Source organism: Dromiciops gliroides, chromosome 3 (assembly GCF_019393635.1).
Source record: "Dromiciops gliroides isolate mDroGli1 chromosome 3, mDroGli1.pri, whole genome shotgun sequence".
NCBI lineage: Eukaryota > Metazoa > Chordata > Mammalia > Microbiotheria > Microbiotheriidae > Dromiciops > Dromiciops gliroides.
Window position 1 is genome coordinate 581,214,052 of NC_057863.1, and position 20,194 is coordinate 581,234,245.

At 40.8% G+C, this 20,194-nt stretch overlaps 1 pseudogene; it reads left to right on the forward strand.

Moving 5' to 3' along the window:
• The first annotated feature begins 1,750 nt into the window (after nt 1–1,750).
• Nucleotides 1,751–19,499, forward strand: LOC122747994 (annotated as a pseudogene).
• The last annotated feature ends 695 nt before the right edge of the window (nt 19,500–20,194 follow it).

Below are 20,194 nucleotides of genomic sequence, written 5' to 3' on the forward strand. Positions count from 1 at the left end.
TGCAGTCTGATATAGGTTATACAGTATAACCATATTAAACATATTTCCACATGACTTGTTATGAAATCAAATTCAAAACAAAAGTGGAAAACCACTAAAAAGAAAAAAAATAAACAAAAAGTGAAAATAGGGTGCCTCCAATTGCATTCAGACCCCATAGTTCTTTTTTTCTGGAAGTGGAGAGTATTTTCCATTATGAGTCCTTCAGAATTGTCTTGGATCACTGTATTGCTAAGAAGAGCTAAGTCTTTCATAGTTGATCACTGTACAATGTTGCTGTTCGTATGTAAAATGTTCTCCTGGTTGTGCTCACTTCAATCAGCATTAGTTCAGGTAAGTATTTCCAGGTTTTTCTGAAATCTGCATGTTCATCATTTCTTATAGCACAGTAATATACCACTATATTCATATACCACAGCCATTCTCCTATTTGATGGACATCCCCTCAATTTCCAGTTTCTTGCCACCACAAAAAGAGTAGCTCTAAATATTTTTGTGCATATAGATCCTATTCCTTTTTTTATGCTCTTTGGAATACAGATCTAGTAGTGGTATTCCTAGAACAAGGGGCATAGTTTTATAACCCTTTGGACAGAGTTCCAAATTGTTCTCCAGAATGATTGAATCAGTTCACAATACCACCAACAAGGCACTTGTGTTGTGATTTTCCCACAACTTCTTCCAACATTTATCATTTTTCTTTTCTGTCACGTTAACCAATCTGATACATATGAGGTGGTACCTCAGTTTTAATTTACATTTTCTCTGAGAGCATTTTTTCTTATATCTATAGATAGTTTTAATTTCTTCATTTGAAAACTATCTCTTCATATCCTTTGACCATTTGTCATTTGGGGAATGGCTTGTATGCTTATAAACTTGCTTCAGTTCTCTGTATTTGAAAAATGAGGCCTTTATCAGAAACATCAAGTTCTTTATTCTTTAAAAAGGCCCTTAATTATATTTTCCTTGCTGCTTTCTATGTTGCTTAAAAAACAGTTCAGAGAGGTCAATATAAGAAAAGGTTGGAGAGTCTTTCCTCCCTCTATCACCCCCCCCAACCCCGCCAAATTCAGTTAGCAGTGGAGAATACCCTTATTTGTAGAATGCTTGCCTACCTATTAATTCATCAAGCCTATGAATGGAAGCAGTGTAGTACAATGGAAAAGAGCTTTGGAGACAGAAACAGGATGTGAATCTAGCTCTACCATTTATTACTATGTGCAATTGAATAAGTCATCTCTTCATCTGTCAAAATCTTAATGTTTTTGATCTTGGAGCTCCAAGGCTGTGATTTTCTTTTGATCTTAGAGTCACTATCACAATAAATCTCTTGCTTTTATGGTCATGACCCTTTGTACATATATGGAACTTTTCCAGCTGAGTTTCCCAGTTTCCTAGCTCAAGTTACTGGATCTCAAGTGTCTGGATCTGCCCAAATGGGAGAAGAAGAAGCCCCAGCAAGCTAAGATGATCTTCATGGCCACTAGACTTCAACACTGGAAGATACCAAATCGCTGATGGAGAAAAGCCTTCTGCTTGGCTACAAGGAGGCCTAGTAGAGAACTGAATGATCAGAGACTCCCAATTCACTTCAAGGATATCAGAAGTTCAATGTACATTCAGTATCTAATCATTTGGTTTGAAGGCCTTGCTCCCTTGTACCATTGTAGATCATGCCTTGTCAAATTTCAACTGAGGGTTTCTCTCATCGAGGCTCCCAATTTTGCTCCACTTCTTGTACTGATAAATGAAGCTGGAGAAAGTCCTTGATTGGTTCTTCATCACAGTGCCCTACACCTGGCACTGGAGCAAAGTAAATTTGCAAAATGACTCTCCTTGGCTGCCTGCCTGCCGAATGCAATGGTAGGTTCTACTAAGGGATAGCAATCAGTGCTGGATCACTCCAGTATGTTTTGGTTTCTAGCTCAGGACTTCTGCAAGGATTGACCTACATCCATTTCCCTTAGCTGAGATAGTCTAGACTAACATAATCATGGATCAGAAACAAGATACTGTTCCCCTTCTGAGTGGGCCTGATCTAAATGATATCACCAAGCTAGCCTCACATCTGACTTATTGTCTGTCCCTGTCTATTTGATATAACAGCTTCTGTGAGTAAAGACATTGTAGGTATTAACATCCCTATTTTATAGATAAGGAAATTGAAGTTTGGGTGGGACAAGAACCTTGGCCATGGTCAAGGAATTCTGACCATGTCATAAGCACCCATGAAAATCATAAATCCCTACTGACTTCAAGTCCCCTCAAAAGGCCACCTCTCAGTTTTCACAGATCTGAAAAGAAAAAAAAAAGGTATTCCCCCAGGGAAAAACCTACCTTGGATGTACTGCTAGGAGGCTTCTAGGTCAGGAACACAGCTGCACCTGGAATGGAGACTCTGAGCAGAGACTTCTAAAATTCAGTCACTACTGGCCTTTTATACTACTTTCACTCCCTGAGTTCTCCTCCCCTTTCTCATTTACATAATGATGAAGGTGTGTACTCCATCCTCAAGGAGTGGCAAAGTAGAAAAATCTCTTTGTTCCCCCTCAATCACCACCCCTCAGCTCTTGGTCACCTTCTCACTTCTCTACTTAGTACTCCATTTATTGAACATTAAACTCTGAAATCCTTTTAAATGTATCACTCCTCAGAAACAATGAAGAGGCAGTGGACCCACTGGATGCATTAATCACACCAGTCTCCCGAGTACCTACTAAGGATAACGTACTTAGAAAAAGGAAGTCTCCAATCTTCTGTGCAGTGAACACAGCTGATTGCCACCTGATCCTTTTTTTTTTTTTTTTTTTTTTTTTTAGTGAGGCAATTGGGGCTAAGTGACTTGCCCAGGGTCACACAGCTAGTAAGTGTTAAATGCCTGAGGCCAGATTTGAACTCAGGTACTCCTGACTCCAGGGCCATTGCTCTATCCACTGAGCCACCTAGCTGCCCCATTGCCACCTGATCCTACATGTTACTCAAGGGTTACAAAGGGATCCCAGTGTCTGAGTAAGCCAACCCAAGTCCAAGCTTCACTTTTTCTGAACTTTGGTCCAGACATCTATTATCTACAAGGAGGGAGTCAAAGCCTCCTCACCATCCCCAGTTCCTGGACCAGGGAAGCCACATGGGCCATTAAGGGCAACCATGGCATCAAGAAGGAACTAACTGCTGGGGGACCATCAGATGGACAAAAGACATCAACAGAAATGTACTTTAGAATAGACTACTCTTGTAAAGAGGGTTTATCATTTGTCTTGGTGGGAGGTCCCAGTGTTTCCCCCTTTTACTTCCTTGCTTTTCCCATCCCCTTAGAAGAACTTGATGGAAGGGAATTAGCCACACTGTGAATATCAGTCTCACTTCTCCTACCTAACCCTCTGCCCTCTTGCACAAACAGACTGACAACTTTCTTACTATTCCCACTTCAAGGAAACAAATAGACAAAAACCATGTTTTTTAAAAATGGGTGTCAGAAAGTTACAAAGAACAAGCATGGACCCAAAGTAGAGATATTTTGGTAGATACTCTTACCCCACACCTTTGCAGAGGTTGGAGGTTCATGGTTGAGCTCATGTTTTTTGTAGATTTTTTATCAGATATTAATCAATTTTGTTCATTTTTTTCTATTATTTTTCTCTTTAAAAAATCATTATAAAGGGGCAGCTAGATGGCGCAGTGGTTGGGGCACCGGCCCTGGATTCAGGAGTGCCTGGGTTCAGATCCGGCCTCAGACACTTGACACTTGCTGGCTGTGTGACCCTGGGCAAGTCACTTAACCCCCATTGCCCCGCAAAAAAAAAAAAAAAAAAAAAAAAAATCATTATATGGCATGGGTCTCTGTGAGGTGATAAGGGGCAGTTACTTGGTGAAATTATGGTGACAGGAACAACAAAATGAAGAAAAAGTTATCTTTAGAAAAATTATTATTTTAAAAAATAGCATTGTATTAAGCAATTATCTCTGCAGGTTTGGGGAAAAGTTTTGAAATACAGATGGACATTCAAATCTGTGCCTATTCCATTTACTTGAATTCTAGGGTGAGATTAGGAATGGAAGGAAGATGTGTTGGGTAGGGGGAAAAATATCATGGTGTAATTTTATGAATTCAATTTGGATGGCCAGTCCAACTAACTATGGTATATGCCACATATTTAATTTGGAATATAGTGCTTCAGAGGAAGAAAGAGAAAATTGTTCTGCCTAATATTCCCCTCAAATGCCTGTGGATAAGGAGCCCTGGCTTACTTTTATTTTTAACTTGCTGACTGTATCCTTTTTTGAGGTTTTTATTGTTTGTTCTTGGTTCCAAAGGTTTGTCACGCGGGGGTGGGAGTGTGGATAAGCTCCCACTCTCTATAAAATGCTCCAATAGCATGTGTCTCAAATAGCCTCTGACACCCAAAGCCCAACTCCTGGCCTTCTCTTAGTGGAACTGTTTCCACTAACAGGAGAAGGGGTGAAGGCGAGTCACTGGCGCTTCAAAACCAGTCGTTCGGGCAGGTGGGGCTCCTTAACCTTGGTAGGCAAGCCTCCTAGGGGAAGGAAACCCTGATTTTAAACCTCCACTGCCTTGCGGCTATACCCATATATGGGAAAGGCTTGGGGAGTTAACCCCGAGGAAAAATCAGGAGTCTGAGTCCCTTAGGCAGTTGGATGTTGGACATCACATCCCTCTGGCAACTCCTGCGGTGGCACGGGTGCCAAACTGTATTGACTGCCTCTCCTTTGGATCCACCAATGTCAAGGAGAGGGAAAACCTGCTGCATGGGCAACAGCATGTTTTCCATATTGATCTGCCCAGGCCAGTGCCCTGGAGAGGACACTCCAGCTACTCCTCATGGGGTAGATACAACAGGGGATGTGGCAGTTACCAGTTATAAGTCACTCAGGAGCTGAGCTCCTGTATTGGACTGCACAGCCACACTGTGGCCTGTGGCTCTTCATGGTGCTGATCCATGGTCGTCCTCGACTGGTGGAGGCCTACTACTATTGTTTGTCCTTTGTTTTCAAAGAGGACCATAATATTGGGCTGATGTCATGACTTGCACTGAATTGGATTTAAGTGAGAGAGGGCTGTACATGGTTATCAACCTCACCCTCTCCTCCAGAGCCATCTGGGTCCAGTGGCAAGATATGTATTAGGACAACTGGTGATGACTGTGGATGTTCTTTAAGGCAAGTGGGGTGAAGTGATTTTCTCAGGGTCACACAGCTTGTAAGTGTCTGAGGTGAGATTTGAACTCGGGTCTCCTGACTTCAGGGCTAGTGCTCTATTCACTGTATTAACTGCCCCAGCCTTTTTTTGGGTAGATAGCACCTGAAAGGAACTTCTTATCATTGGGTTGGCAGAAAGCCAAGCATTCATTAAGGAAGAGGGGAGTAAGAACATCCTTCTGCAACAGTCCCTTCCCCATCTGCTCAATACAAAGATAGCTCAGCCTGCCTTTATGTTGAGCACCACCTGTTGTGAGAAGTGCGTTTCTTACTTTTTACTTTTTTATTTTTATCTTTTGATGTTTCTAATTTTGTGTAATTTATTGATGTTAATACTAGTTAGTATAAACCAGGTTTAAATCCCTGGGACCTTCCACCCCAGACATTCTTCCAACTTGACACCAACCCTTCAATGTTGCCTTCAGGATTCTGACTACTCAAAAAATTTCAATTAAGCATGGGTAGGTATTTTCTAATATTCATCTCTTTGACTTGTTCAGAAAAAGATCTTGTGAAACTTTGTGGAATGTTTTGTTAAAAATCTAGGTAAATTATACTTCCTGTCTTCCCTTCATCTATGTCCAGAGATTTATTCTTGATGAAGTTTATGGAGGGGGGGAGAGGCTAAGCTTTTGATACTGATTACATTTCCCTGAAGCAGTTTGGACATGCCTATTAATACCCTCTGCAGAGGGAGGGGCTGGGGGAAACAACACTATAGGGTTTCTGTGACTGTGAACCCAATTCTCCATTCCTAATCCAGTGCTTAACTCAGTGCCTGAAGAGGAGCACATACTTAAAGAATGTTGGTTGATTGAGCTCTGAGACTGGTGCTGATGGCACAAGCTATTGTACATGTATACCTGTTGAACTGGGACAGGGAAGGAAAAATAAAGAAACTCTGAGTACAGGCTCAGGTCATGGAAGCCAGATTCAGGGCTGCTCTTACTAGAAAGCAAAGGACATTTGAGGCAGCTAGATAATGATAGAGTGCTGGTCTAGGCATCAAGAACACCTGAGTTCCAATCCTGCTTCAGACATTTATTCCCTCTTTCTTTTCTGTCTGTCCCTCTAGCTGTTGGTTCTTGATGCCATGGCTACCCTACATGGCCCATGTGACTTCCCTACTGTAGGGACTGGTATGCTTGAGGAGGCTTTCACCCCCTCCTAGAGGATAGTAGTTGCTCAGTCCTGAAATCAGAAAAAGTAAAGTTTGGCACTGGGTTGGCTTACTCAGACCCTGAGATCCTTTCAATAGTCCTCCTCTGGGATCATTTGGTCAAAAGATCTCTTCACTGAAGAGAAGGCTTAAGCTTGCCTTTTTGTCCAAGTACTTTTGTTCTTGTTAAGTCATTTTTTTACTCGTGTTCAATTCCATGTGACTTCCTTTGGGGTTTTCTTGGCAGAGATACTAGGGTGGTTTGCATTTCCTTCTCCAGCTCATTTTACAGATGGAGAAATGGAGGCAATTAGGGTTAAGTGACTTGTCCAGGGTCACATAGCTAGTATGTAACTTGAGGCCAGATTTTAACTCAGGAAGATGACTTTTCCTGACTCTAGGCCTAGTACTCCCTTCACTTTACCACCTACCTGCCCTGTACTTTACACTTAGTAAAATACATGCACTTAATAAGTACTGTCATGATCCCCATGCAAGACCATGCCTCTTTTTTACTCTTCGGAGACATCCTGTTTTCCAGAACTAAGACCCAGTAAGCAAGCTGTTCCCTGAGATTGGCATAACAACAATCCTTTACACTCACCCTTTGGATGAACTCTGCTGCAGCAAAACCCCAGAAGGGCTTCACAGCAGATCCAGGTGGTACTGAATTAGGACAAGCACCAGTAGAAACCACATTTTCTTCATGGAACCCTGCTATGAATCAAACTTGCCTCATTGTTGCTGTTACCTTCTCATTTATCATGGCTCAGTCTTACTTCAGTGCACTTCCTCTTATCAGAGCAGACCCTAGCAGAACTGTCTAGTTTCCCTCTTCCAATGGAATAAAGATTTTTTGGCTTTTAAACCCTTTTTGCTCTTTGGTTTTATTTTATTTTTTAGAGTTAACAGTTCTTGTGATTATTTTTGTGAGTTCTTTGGTATTTCTTTTTCAAGAGGTAGCAGGGTTGGGGTACAATCTTGAGCTCTTTGGTCATTTATTTACAGGATTTCACAGTACTTTACACTTAGTAAATAAAGACTGCTATCATTAATTGATCAAAGGAGTAAACTCCCTTTTCCTTATTTCTCAGGAGTGAACACTGATGCACTCAGAAAATGTCTCAGAGTTCAATGTAACTATATGAGCAGCTGAGCTGCAAATGTAACTAACCACTGAGGAGTGGTCCTGAGAGAGGAGAAATGAAGAGATTTTTCTACTGGACTATTCATTGTGAGACTAGAAATTCACTTTTTCTTACTGTAAATGGAAAAGGGGTGGAGATAACTGGGAAAAATTTATAAAAACTCAGTAGTGGCTCAGGTTGAGAAACCCCTGTTCAGACCCTAGACCCCAGTAGGAGCTGTGTTCCTGGCTTCACCACCTAGGAGGACCTCCAAGGTAGGTTTCCTGCTGGAGAAACGACCTTTTTCATGCATATTTTGGAGACAGCTGGGCTGTTGAAGGGACTTGGAGTCAGTAGACATAGGGGCTTTGCCTCAGAGCCTGTGTGTGACTTGGTTATAGCTCCATGACCACACTCAAGTTTCTTCTTGCCTAAACTTATTTGCTTATCTGAAAATTGCAAGGATTTTAATACCTGTAATTTCCTATCTGGGGTAGGCTGTCAGGATCAAATGTGTGAATTCAGGGAAACTTGCTAGAGGTCTTGAGGTTGGCCTGATGCTAACAGTAGATCAGACAAAGTCAGAAGCACAGGAATGTCCTGATTCTTATTCATCGATATGTTGAACTGAACTATCTTGGCTTAGAGTCATTGGGTGTAGTTGAATTATTACTGGAGGTCCTGAGCCAGCATCCAAAGGCACTGGAGCAATCCATCACCAATTGCTTTCCTTGGCAGGTTCTACCTATAGACTCATCAGTCAGTCAGTCAGTCAGTCAGTCAGGAGTCATCTATTAAGCATTTACTTACTATATGCCAGGCAGTGAGACAAGTGCTGGCATTATTAAGATTTTAACTTTTGATGCTGTCTCATTATTAGAGCAAAAATAACCCCAAACTTTCTATCCAAGCTTTGATCCTTTCCCATCAGCTAACAGTTCTACAATAGATACCCATAACAACCAAGAAAAGCCATGTATCCAAATTAGTAGCCAAACAAAAGTCAGAGAAGGTATACAGAGAATAGAGAAATCAGAGTAAAGGAAATAGAGGTAAAAGTCATACAGAGTAAAGGATCTCTTTACATTGGCAGTGAAGTAACTCATTTCAGAGAGAGAGAGAGAGAGAGAGAGAGAGAGAGAGTCTAAGACCTCAGCCAGGGGGAAGGTCCTCAAAGTCTCTAGTATAGCAAGCTGGGGTTAGGGACATGACTGAGACTATTGTTGTTGTTCAGTCCTGTCCAACTCTTTGTGACCCCATTAGGGGTTTTCTTGTGCTTTGCCATTTCCAGTTCATTTTACAAATGAGAAAACTGAAGCAAACAGAGTTAAGTGATTTTCCCAGGTTTACAGCTAGTAAATACTTGAGACTGGATTTGAACTCAGGTCTTCCTAAAACCAGGGGCCCCAGTCTATCCATCGTGCCACCTAGCTGCCCTATCAGTTCCTTTCCTTGTCTTCCTAGAGTCTTTTTCTTCAGCAATTTGAAGTGGGGTTGCCCTCCTCCTTCTTCCCTCTTGAAACTGGAAGCCAGAAATTCCTGAAGTGAATCAAAGTGGCAAAAAAGACTCCCAAAAAATCTGAAGTTCTCTTTGCTCTTGCCAACCTCACTCAGCCCCCTCACACAGGGGATGTCATTCTTCTCTGTCAATAAAAACAAGGATTCCAAGAGTAAAATACAAGGAACATATTATGATGGGCTTTCTTAATACTTCAAAAATTAATTAAAAGTTGATAATGATTCTCATTCCTCTTCACAATGACATTTCCCACATAATTTTGTACAAATTTTGAGACCAAATGACTGTACTCTCTCCTCAGATGCTCTGTCCTTGATTTCTTCCCTTTTACAATCCAGCTCCTAGAAAAAGGAAGATACAATGGTTGCCTCTTCTTTCTCAGCTGTATGCTAAGTTTGAGCTAACCCACAGAAAAACTGAAAAAAAAAGTGATCCCCCTCTCAGTAATTGAGCATCTTAGGGTAGAGATAAAGTCTGGACACCAGGTAAAGGAAAAGTCATTAGCTGAGACCCCTGATAGGACCAGAAAGTTGAGTCCAACATTCAAAACATCTCTGAGGTGAGCTGCTACTGACTTGGCCCATATTGACATTTTGGCCAATCCAAGCTACTTTGAAAATAGCCTTTCTCTATGCAGGGACAAGTGTTGAAATAGGAATAATTAGCCCAGGACCAGACACTTCATTTTGGTGACTTGCACAAGAAGAGCCTAAACCTAAGTCATTTCAATGAATAACCTACAGCCAGAAACCTAGTATCCAGACTCTACCCTTTGATTCTCTGACATTAGTATATGAAGAAAAGCAAGCACTGAACTCTTCTGTGGTAATAAATTCAACCGCATCACTTCCAGAACCCCAACCCAGACATTCTCTCTGTTCTATTCTGGCTCTTCTCTTGGTTTTCATAGCCTTGATGCAATGGTAACTCCTCTCAGCATTCTCTAGAGGCTCAACACTAACATCATGAAATCCATGCATGCATCCCCAGCCTTCATACAAGTTATAGTCTGGCAAGGACTAGTTTCTGGACCCTGCTGCTGCTCTTAATTACTAATGACACCAGTAGTTAGAGTAGCTCCAGCCACCCACCACAGTGCCATGTCTCCTGCCTGCTGCAAGGTACATAAGGTGCCATCTTCCAACACCAAGTTCCTTTACAACAAACTCAGACACCATCCAAGGCTCTGACAAACTTAGCCAGTGGCTTTGAACAATTCCGGTCTCCAGGTCAATTCTAGAGAAGTCTCTTATCTGCTTCCAAGTTCACTCAGTCCTTTTCCTAGAGCAGGAATTTTTAAGAAACCAATGTCAATATCTATGAGAAAGCATGGACTCAAAGAAGACATATGAGAAGACACTTCCACCCTACTGCTTTAGAGAGTTGGGAGGGAAACTGGTGTGGTACATTGAATATTTCTGCAGATTTTTTCAATGTGTTGACCAATTTGGATTGTTTTTTCCCTTTCCTATTTTTTTCCTCTGTAATAAAAATATTGTTTGTTATATGGAGTGGCTGTGTTGTAGAAGATATGGAAGAATACTAGGAGGAATTCTAGCCATGGAAGAAACAAAAGATATCAATAAAATTTTACTTTAAACAAACTGCTATCCTTGTAAATAATTTTGTCCTTTTCTGTGTAAATGTCAGATATGAATTTAAAATATGGATGGTCATTCAATTCTGTGCCAGTTCTGTTTATTTGAATGCTAGGATAAAATTGGGAATGAAGAGAAGATATGTCTAGAAAGGGAAAGGATTTAAAGTTGTGAGATTTTCTTAGTCTCATTTAGATGTCTGCATACAACTGATTGGCAGTTGCAATCATATATTTAATTTGGAGTACATAGCTTAAGAAAGAGTAAGAATACTATTCAGGGTCTCAGATATTTACTGCCCCTATGACCCTTGGCATGTCCCTTAACCTCAACCTGCCTTAGTTCCCTTAACTATAAAATGGAGATAACTGTTAGCATTACCTCCTAGGGTTGTTGTATGAATCAAATATTATGTGTATAGTTTTTATTGTTTTTATGAAAATAAAAAGGTTTTATTCTAACAATATTATATATTACTTTATAATATTATATAATGAAGTATAACATTATATATATTATATGAATATTATATATTATATGAAATATTATATATTATAATATTATCTATTATATGAAAGAAGGTTTATTGATATTTTCTGTTTCTAATATTAGCACAGTTATTCCAAATATCCTTCCCCCACTCCCTCCCACAGAGCCATTCTATATGGCAAATAGTATTTTTCAAAAGAAAAATAAAAGTTCATTTCAAATGATCAATACATTGACAAAGTATAAAAATATGTGGATGGTTTAACAAATGTGGACTTCCCACCAAGACAAATGATAAACAACACTGTTTATGAGAGTAATAGTCCTTTCTAAAGCAAATTATCCTTGATATCTTTTCCTTCGTCCTTCTGATGAACCCCCCCCCCAAACCAGCAGCAGTTAGTTGGTCCTTGATGCCATGGCTGCCCCACATGGCCCATGTGACTTCCCTGGCCCAGGGACTGGGGACTCCCTCCTTGCAGATAATAGTCATCTAGAACAAAAATGAGAAAAAGTGGAGCTTGGGCTTTGGTTGTCTTACTCAAACCCTGGAATCCATGGTCAGACCTTCAGTAACACCTGTGTTCATTTGGTAAAAAAGCTGGGTTGGGGCAGCTAGGTGGTGCAGTGGATAAAAGCACTGGCCCTGGAGTCAGGAGTACCTGAGTTCAAATCCAGCCTCAGACACTTAACACTTACTAGCTGTGTGACCCTGGGCAAGTAACTTAGCCCCAGTTGCCTCACTTTAAAAAAAAAAAAAAGACTGAAAAGCTGAGTTCACTGCAAAGAAGATTGGAGCCTTCCTTTATCTAAATAGCTTATAGGTGCTTAGGAGACTGGTGTGATTAATTAATTCATTCAGTGGCTAAACTGTTTCTGAGGAGTGATTCATTCAAAAGGGATTCAGAGTTAAATGTTCTATGTAATGGCTCTCTGAGAGGGTGGAGGAAGAATGCTGGGATAAATTCTGGTGATGGAAAAAACAAAGGTAAAGAAAACATGCTTTAAAGGGGGTTACTGTCCTTGTAAATGGTATGTTTGAAATATTTTTCTATGTGTGACAATGATTTAAAATATAGATGGTCATTCTAATCTTTGCTAATTCTGCTTACTTGAATGATAGGATAAAATTGGGAATGAACAGAAGATATGTCTGGGAGGGAAGAAAATTTAAAGTTGTAAGGTCAAACCCAACTTGGATGTGCAACTTCAACTGACATGGAGCTGCAGCCACAGATTTAATTTGGAGTACAGTGCCTTAGAGGGAAAATGATCCCCTCTATTTCCATCTACACTCTGATGAGACTCATGCTCAGGTAGTCATCTCCAGAGACTGAAACCCTAAGGACTATGATAAGGTATTTTAACACATTCCTCAGTGTTTGCCATATTTTCATCCCGTTATACCTTTCCCATTTCCATGATTCTCAACCCACAGCTATCACTGATGAAACTAAATTCTTTATCCCCCACTGACCAGGGATTACTCCCTTAATAACACCATTCCCATAGGGGGCAGCTAGGTGGTGCAGTGGATAAAGCACCAGCCTTGGATTCAGAAGTTCCCTAGTTCAAATCTGGCCTCAGACACTTGACACTCACTAGCTGTCCAAGTCACTTAACCCCCATTGCCCTGCAAAAAAACAAAGAAAACAAACAAACAAAAAATAACACCATCCCCCTCAACCTAAGTTCTCCCAGTGTCCCATTTTACCCACTATTCCACTGTACTCTCTGGAATATCTGCTTCATAGACAACACACTAGCTTTTAACTTAAACCCTCTTCCTACTCTCTAATTGATTGCACTCCCAGAGACATGTCTGAGTTTCACTCAATCCATCTCTATCAGTCTATCAAGATTCTAGTCCACTGACCTCCAGAGCAGTCTTATTCTTTCCTCAACAATTCAGTGCCTGGGTCATGGTTTTTCTCTTCTCCTCACTGTTCTTCTCATACTACAGGCCTTCAACATAAATATGATATTGAGTCTTCCTTAAACTCCCTAACCTCTCAAGTGGCTAACTTACTCTTTTCCCATGACCTACTCTTACTCAGAGGTGGTCCATACCCTTAATTTTTTCCATCACCTATAAGTGTTCTACTTCATGTTCAAGAACTCTGAATTTTTTAGATGAATATAATATGTTGTCATCCCACTTTTCCTATTGATCTGCAACCCCTAATCCTGTTCATCATTATCATGCGCTTCAAACCCTCAAACCTTCATTTCTTTCCCAGGCCATCACCCCATGCACTGGCTATACTTTTATCTCTTCCCCAACTTGAACCCTTAGTTCCCCTTTGTCAACTACTTCAATTCTCTGCAGTCCTATTCTATTGGTTTTCTTGATCTCTTTTCCTGCCCCAGGTTTTGCCTGCCAAGCCTCAACCATGAATGACTCCCACTATCTCCACCATCTCCTGCCATTGATCTTCCTCACCATACTGCTGAATGAAGGTGGAGAATCATGAAACTGGGTTGACCAGGTACACCTCAGAATTGTTACATAATTTCACCTGGACCCTCACAAGACAATCCTTTTTATATCTATTTGATTCACAATCCCATTCATGACAGTAGCTTTTCTAAACCTTTTCATCCATCCTCACATCTCCCACTCCTCCTCCAATCTTCTCAGTTAAATACCTTGACTTATATTTTGATGAAAAAATTGAAGCTATTCACTAAAAGCACCATCTCATATCATGCTATTATCCTTCTTTGTTTTCATGAGTAAACTCCTTGAGAAAGCCATCTACAGTCAATAATGCCTTCATGTTGTTTCCTGTCACTCTCTTCTTGAGTCTTGGTCTTGACTCTTAGGGCTTTCTACTTCATCATTCTAGTGGAAATGCTCTGCCCAAAGTTACTAAAGTTAATCTCTTTTCTCTAGGATATCATGAGAATGCTCTCTTAGTTCTCCTACCTGTGTGATCACTCCTCAGTCTCACTTTCTGGATCTTCAGCTGTGGATGTCCACTGAGGTTCTGACCTGAGTCCTCTCCTCTTCTCCCTCCATGCCATTTTACTTGGTGAGCTCATGAGCTCCTGTGGATTCAATTGTCATCTTTAGGTTGAGGATTTAGAGATATATTTAGCCAGCACTCATCTCTTACCTGACCTCCAGTCTTGATATGGAGAAGAGAATGGAAAAAGCAACAGTGCCAGGCAGTGTACTGAGGCAGAAAGCAAGGGTCAGGGTACTTGACATCTTGCTTTACTGGTAGAGAATTCTTTCCTTCTTAGATCTCCAAGTCAATTACCTTGGCACCTGCACATATATTTGCAGAATGGCCTGCCTTCACAGAACAGAGCAAGGGCTGAGGCTCTGAATCACCTACCTCAGTAAAGGGCAATTCCCTCCCTATCCTGACCCTTGATCCATCCATGAGCCTCTGACCCAGGCGCAGAGCAGGATTCTTGCATCTGACACCTATGCTCTATAGGAAGGGAGTTCCTTCCCTACTGTGGTCAAGGCTAAGGTTGCACAGCAGGAGTTCTTAAACCACTTTTTGTACATGGACCTTTTTGGCAGTCTGGTGAAGCCAATGGTCCCCTTCTTGGAAGAATAGTTGTAAATGCATTAAAGAAAATACACAGGAAAAGGAAACCTCTTCTATTGAAATTCAATGATCAGAATATTCTTAAAAACTTCAAAAACCCCAGGTTAATCATTTCTGAATTGTGGAGGTTTAATATGGAGAACCTTGTCAAGATGAGCAGGATACAGAGATATTAGCTCTGTTTGGAACTTTGATTCCACTTCCCCAAATGAATGTGAATGTAGTTACTGTTACATTATTGTGAGGAGGAAGGGAAAGGAACTTCTAGGGTTTCTGTGATTGTTGACCCAATCTCATTTATTCCAAATCCATTATTTAGCACGGTGCCTTATGCAGAGTAGACACAAGAAATACGTATTGAGTTGACTTATTAAGAATTATTAGGTGTCAGAGATTGGTGATGATTGGCTCAAGCAATTCTTGGAGCATACTAATGGAAGGAGGATAGAGCGGAGAAACTCTGAATGAAGGCCCAGGTTATAGAAGCCAAAGACATCACTCAATGGTCTTCTTATGGGAAACCCCTAATATTAAAATCATAAAAATATATATATTTTGGGGGCAGCTAGGTGGCACAGTGGATGGAAAACCGGCCCTGGAGTCAGGAGTACCTGAGTTCAAACCCGGCCTCAGACACTTAACACTTACTAGCTGTGTGATCCGGGGCAAGTCACTTAACCCCAATTGCCTCACTAAAAAAAAAAAAAAATATATATATATATATATATATACACATATATACATATATATTTAAAAACACATGTTCAAAGATACCAGGTTGTAAAATTGGGATTTTAATACCTGCAATATATTTATACAAACAGTCTGTTAATATCAAATATCCAGAGAATGGCAGTAAGTAAGTTGTGAGGTTAGCTTGATGATACTATTTAGATCAGGCCTACTTAGAAGGGGAGCAGTATCTTGTTTCTGATCCATGTTTATGATGATCTGGACTATCTTGGATAGGGAGAATGGGAGAAGCTCAATTCTTGCAGAGGTCTCGATCTAGAAACCAAACATTGGAGTGATCCAGCATTGATTACTTTCCTTAGTAAGGCCTCCCAATAAACTCAGTAGGCAGAGTCAGCCAACAAGATTTATTTTGCATTTACTTTGTGCCAGGCACTGTGTTAAGTGTAGTGTACTTTGATGAAGAACCAGTCAAGGAGACTTTCTCGAGCCTCATTTACTAGCACAAGAATAGGAGCAAAATTGGGAGCCTTTGTGAGAGAAGCCCAGGTATGGTATTTACAAGGCATGATCTACAGTGGGATGACGGAGCAAGGCCTTCAAACCTAAAGGATTAGGCAATGAATATACTTGAACTTCTAATGTCATTGAACTTAACTGACAATCGCTGCTTATCCAGTTCTTAAAAGTCTCCCCAATCTCCTCTACTAGGCCTCCTTGTAGCCAAACAGAAGGCTTTTGTCCATCACAGACGTGGTATCTTCTCCCAGTGTTGCAGTCTGGAGACCCTGGGGATCATCTTGCTTTCCTGGGTCCTCTTCTTCTCCCAGTTGAGTAGATTCAGGCACAGAGTAACTTGAGCCAGAGAACTGAGAAACTCAGCTGGCAAAGTTCCTTATGTGTACAAGGGGTCACTTTGCCATATAAGCAGGATGATACTGATTCCAAGATAAAACTGGGAGTTGTAAGAGATAAAACAATAGAGACATTTGAGTGATGAGGTACAGAGAGGGGGTGGGGGGAAGGGAAATTACTTACTTCTTAAATTCACATAGTAATTGGCAGAGCAAGATTCAAATTCAGTTCTTTCATCTCCAAAGCTCTTTCCCAATGTACTACACTGCTTCTATTGATTGGTTTAAATGAATTCATAAATAGGCAAGCATTTCATAGAGCAGCGTATTCTCAACTGCTAACTGGCTTTCTGGAGTGCTGGAGGGAGGAAAGACTCCCTCTAATATAGGTTATATATGTATGGTCGTGTTAAACATATTCCCACATTAGTCATGTTGTGGAATAAGAATCAGAACACAAGGGGAAAACCACAAGAAAGAAAAAAACAAAAAACCAACAAAGTGAAAATAGTATGTATCAATCCACCTTCAGATTCCATAGTTCTTTCTCCCAATGCAGATAGCATTTTACATCATGAGTGTTTTGGAATTGTTTTGGATTATTGCATTTCTGGGAAGAGCTGGCAAATATAACAAAAATGGAAAATATTAGAAGTAGGAGGGGGTGTGGGAAAACTGGGACCCTAATCCACTGTTGGTGGAGTTGTGAAAGATCAAACCATTCTGGAAGGGGCAGCTAGATGGCGCAGTGGATAGAGCAACGGCCCTGGAGTCAGGAATACCTGAGTTCAAATCCGGCCTCAGACACTTAACACTTACTATCTGTGTGACCCTGGGCAAGTCACTTAACCCCAATTGCCTCACTAAAAAAAAAAAGAAAGAAAACCAAACATTCTGGAGAGCAATTTGAAACTATGCCCAAAGGGCTATAGAACTATGCATACCCTTTGATCCAGGAATACCCCTGCTAGGTTTATATCCCAAAGACATCCCTCAAAAGAGAAAAAGACCTATTTGTAGAAAAATATTTGTGGTGACTAAGAATTGGAAATCAAAGGAATGTCCATCAACTGGGGGATGGTTAAATAAGCTGTGGTATATGATGGTGATGGAATATTATTGTGCTATAAGAAATGACAAGCAGGATGACTTCAGAAAGGCCTGGAAAGACATGTATGAAATGATGTATAGTGAAGTGAAGAAAATTGGGAGAACATAGTGCACAGAGATAGCAATGTTGTTTGATGAAGAACTGTGAATGACTTTACTATTCTCAGTAATACAATGATCCAAGACAATCCCAAAGGACTAATGATGAAGTATACTATCCACCTCTAAAGAAAGAACTGATGTTGAGGGGCAGCTAGGTGGCACAGTGGATAGAGCACTAGCCCTGGAGTCAGGAGGACCTGAGTTCAAATCCGGCCTCAGACACTTGACACTTACTAGCTGTGTGACCCTGGGCAAGTCACTTAACCCTCATTGCCCTGAAAAAAAAAAAAAAGAAAGAAAGAAAGAAAGAACTGATGTTGATGAAACAGACTGAAGCATGCTATTTTTCACTTTTTTCTTTTTTTTCTTTTAATCACGTTTTCTTGTACAAAATAACAAATATGGTAATGTTTTACATAATCATACATGTATAAACCCATATCTGATTGTTTGCTGCCCCCACCAAATTCCCCATGACAACATCTTCCACATTTCTAAACTGAACTTGAATGAAATTGGGCTGGCAAAAGTTTAATGAAACTAGGAACTTCATTGGTATGCACTACTATACGTGTTACTTGAACGTGATATGGCAAGATCTTGGGCAAGAGGAAAGCTGAAGGCATTGCTTCATTATATTTAGTTTGGTTTCTTGATTCATTCTCTGCCTGCACTTCTTCCTCTTTCTTTCCCCTGTCCAAAACTTGTTTACTTCTTTCTACAGATTTTCTAGGTGTTAGCTCAAACATATCTCCCAGGCTGAAAAAGTGGAAGCAACTGTGTGTGTTCCTTTTTTTTTTTTTGGTGGGGCAATGAGGGTTAAGTGACATGCCCAAGGTCACACAACTAGTAAGTGTCAAGTGTCTGAGGCTGGATTTGAACTCAGGTCCTCCTGAATCCAGGGCCAGTGCTTTATCCACTTCACCACCTAGCTGCCCCTCTGTGTGTTCCTTTTTACCATGAACTGTACTGTGAAAGGGAAGAAAAAGAAGCTGGGCTTCCTGAAAATTCACAAGCACCTGGGTTAGCTATGGCAATGATGGAAGCTAATGGCACCAAGAATGCTGCACTGATGGCCAGAAAGGCCCCTACCGTGCCTAAACCCCAGTGGCATCCACTGTGGAAACTATGGAGTCATCAGTGGACATTTAGGCTGGGTCCAATGTCTTGCAGTAGAACCTGGGAATCACTGGTTTGTGACAGGTGCTGCTGATAGCACTTTTAATGATCTGGGACCTGGCTACTGGAAAATTAAAACTCTCCCTGACTGGACATATCAGTACTGCAACAGGGGTGACAGTAAGTGCAAGGAGTCCATACCTTTTCTCCTGTGCTGAAGATAAGCAGCTGAAATGCAGGGATCTGGAATACAATAAGGTTATCAGGCACTATCATGCACATCTAAGTGCAGTCTATGACTTGGATATGCACCCAACACTTGATTGTTGGGGACTTGTAGTAGGGATTCAACTGCAAGGATATGGGAACTGGGGACACAGGCCAGTGTTGGCACAATGAGGGGGCATACAAGCTGCAGGACCCCAGATCATTACTGGAAGATGTGACACAAACATAAGATTCTGGGACTTAGTGGCTGGAGGATCACAGGTCACATTAAAACATCACAAAATGTCCGTGAGAGCAGCAGTTTTGCATCCAAGACATTACACCTTTGCATCTGCTTCTCCAGATCATATTAACTAATGGAAATTCCCTGAGGGAAACTTCCTTCAAGATCTCTCTGGTCATAATGCTATAATTAATATACTGGCTGTGAACTCGGATGGAGCGTTGGTATCTGGAGCAGATGATGGCACTATGCATCTTTGGGACTGGAGGACGGAATACACTTTCCAAAGAGTGCATGCAGCTGTGCAGCCTGGATCTTTGGACAGTGAATCAGGAATATCTGCATGTGCTTTTTTGACCAGTCTAGAAGTCGATTACTCATTGCAGAAGTGGATAAAACCATTAAAGTGTACAGAGAAGATGAGTCAGCTCAGCTCAGGGATGAAGAAACTCACACCCAGTCAGTTGGAAAACAGAAAGGATCAAGAGATGACCTTAAAGTGGCAAAGTCTACATGATTGTGCCACTGTTTTATTTTGGCTTTTAAAAGTTCGTTCAGGAACATTTTGCTCTATGTAGAACTATGAAACAGAAACTCAGCAGAAGTCATTATTGCTTCATCACATTTTACAATAAAATCCCTTGGGGGGGGGGCAATGAGGGTTAAGTGACTTGCCCAGGGTCACACAGCTATTAAGTGTCAAGTGTCTGAAACTGGATTTAAACTCAGGTCCTCCTGAAGCCAGGGCCGGTGCTTTATCCACTGTGCCACCTAGCTATCCCCTTAAAAATCCCCTTTTATTTAAAAAAAAGCCAAAATTATTGTACCTATTTTTTTTATTCTGGATCACCAGGACCCTGATCTTCTACTTACGATACTTTGAAGAAGAGAGAGGAGAAAACATCCCAACCCCACTCTTTTGCTAAGGTAAGAAGTCCATAGGTGTGGTACACTACATACTTTGCAGATGTTTTCAATGAACTTATGAATTTCACAATTTTTTTTCATTTTTCCCTCTGTGATGAATATTGTTTGTTGTATGGTATGACTCTCTTATAGAGGATAGAAGAGAAATACTGGGGAAAACTCTGGTAATGGAAAAAAACAAACAAAAGATATTAATAAATATATTTTTTACAATAGGCCACTATCTTTTTAAATACTGTTACATTAAGTTCTTTTTCTTA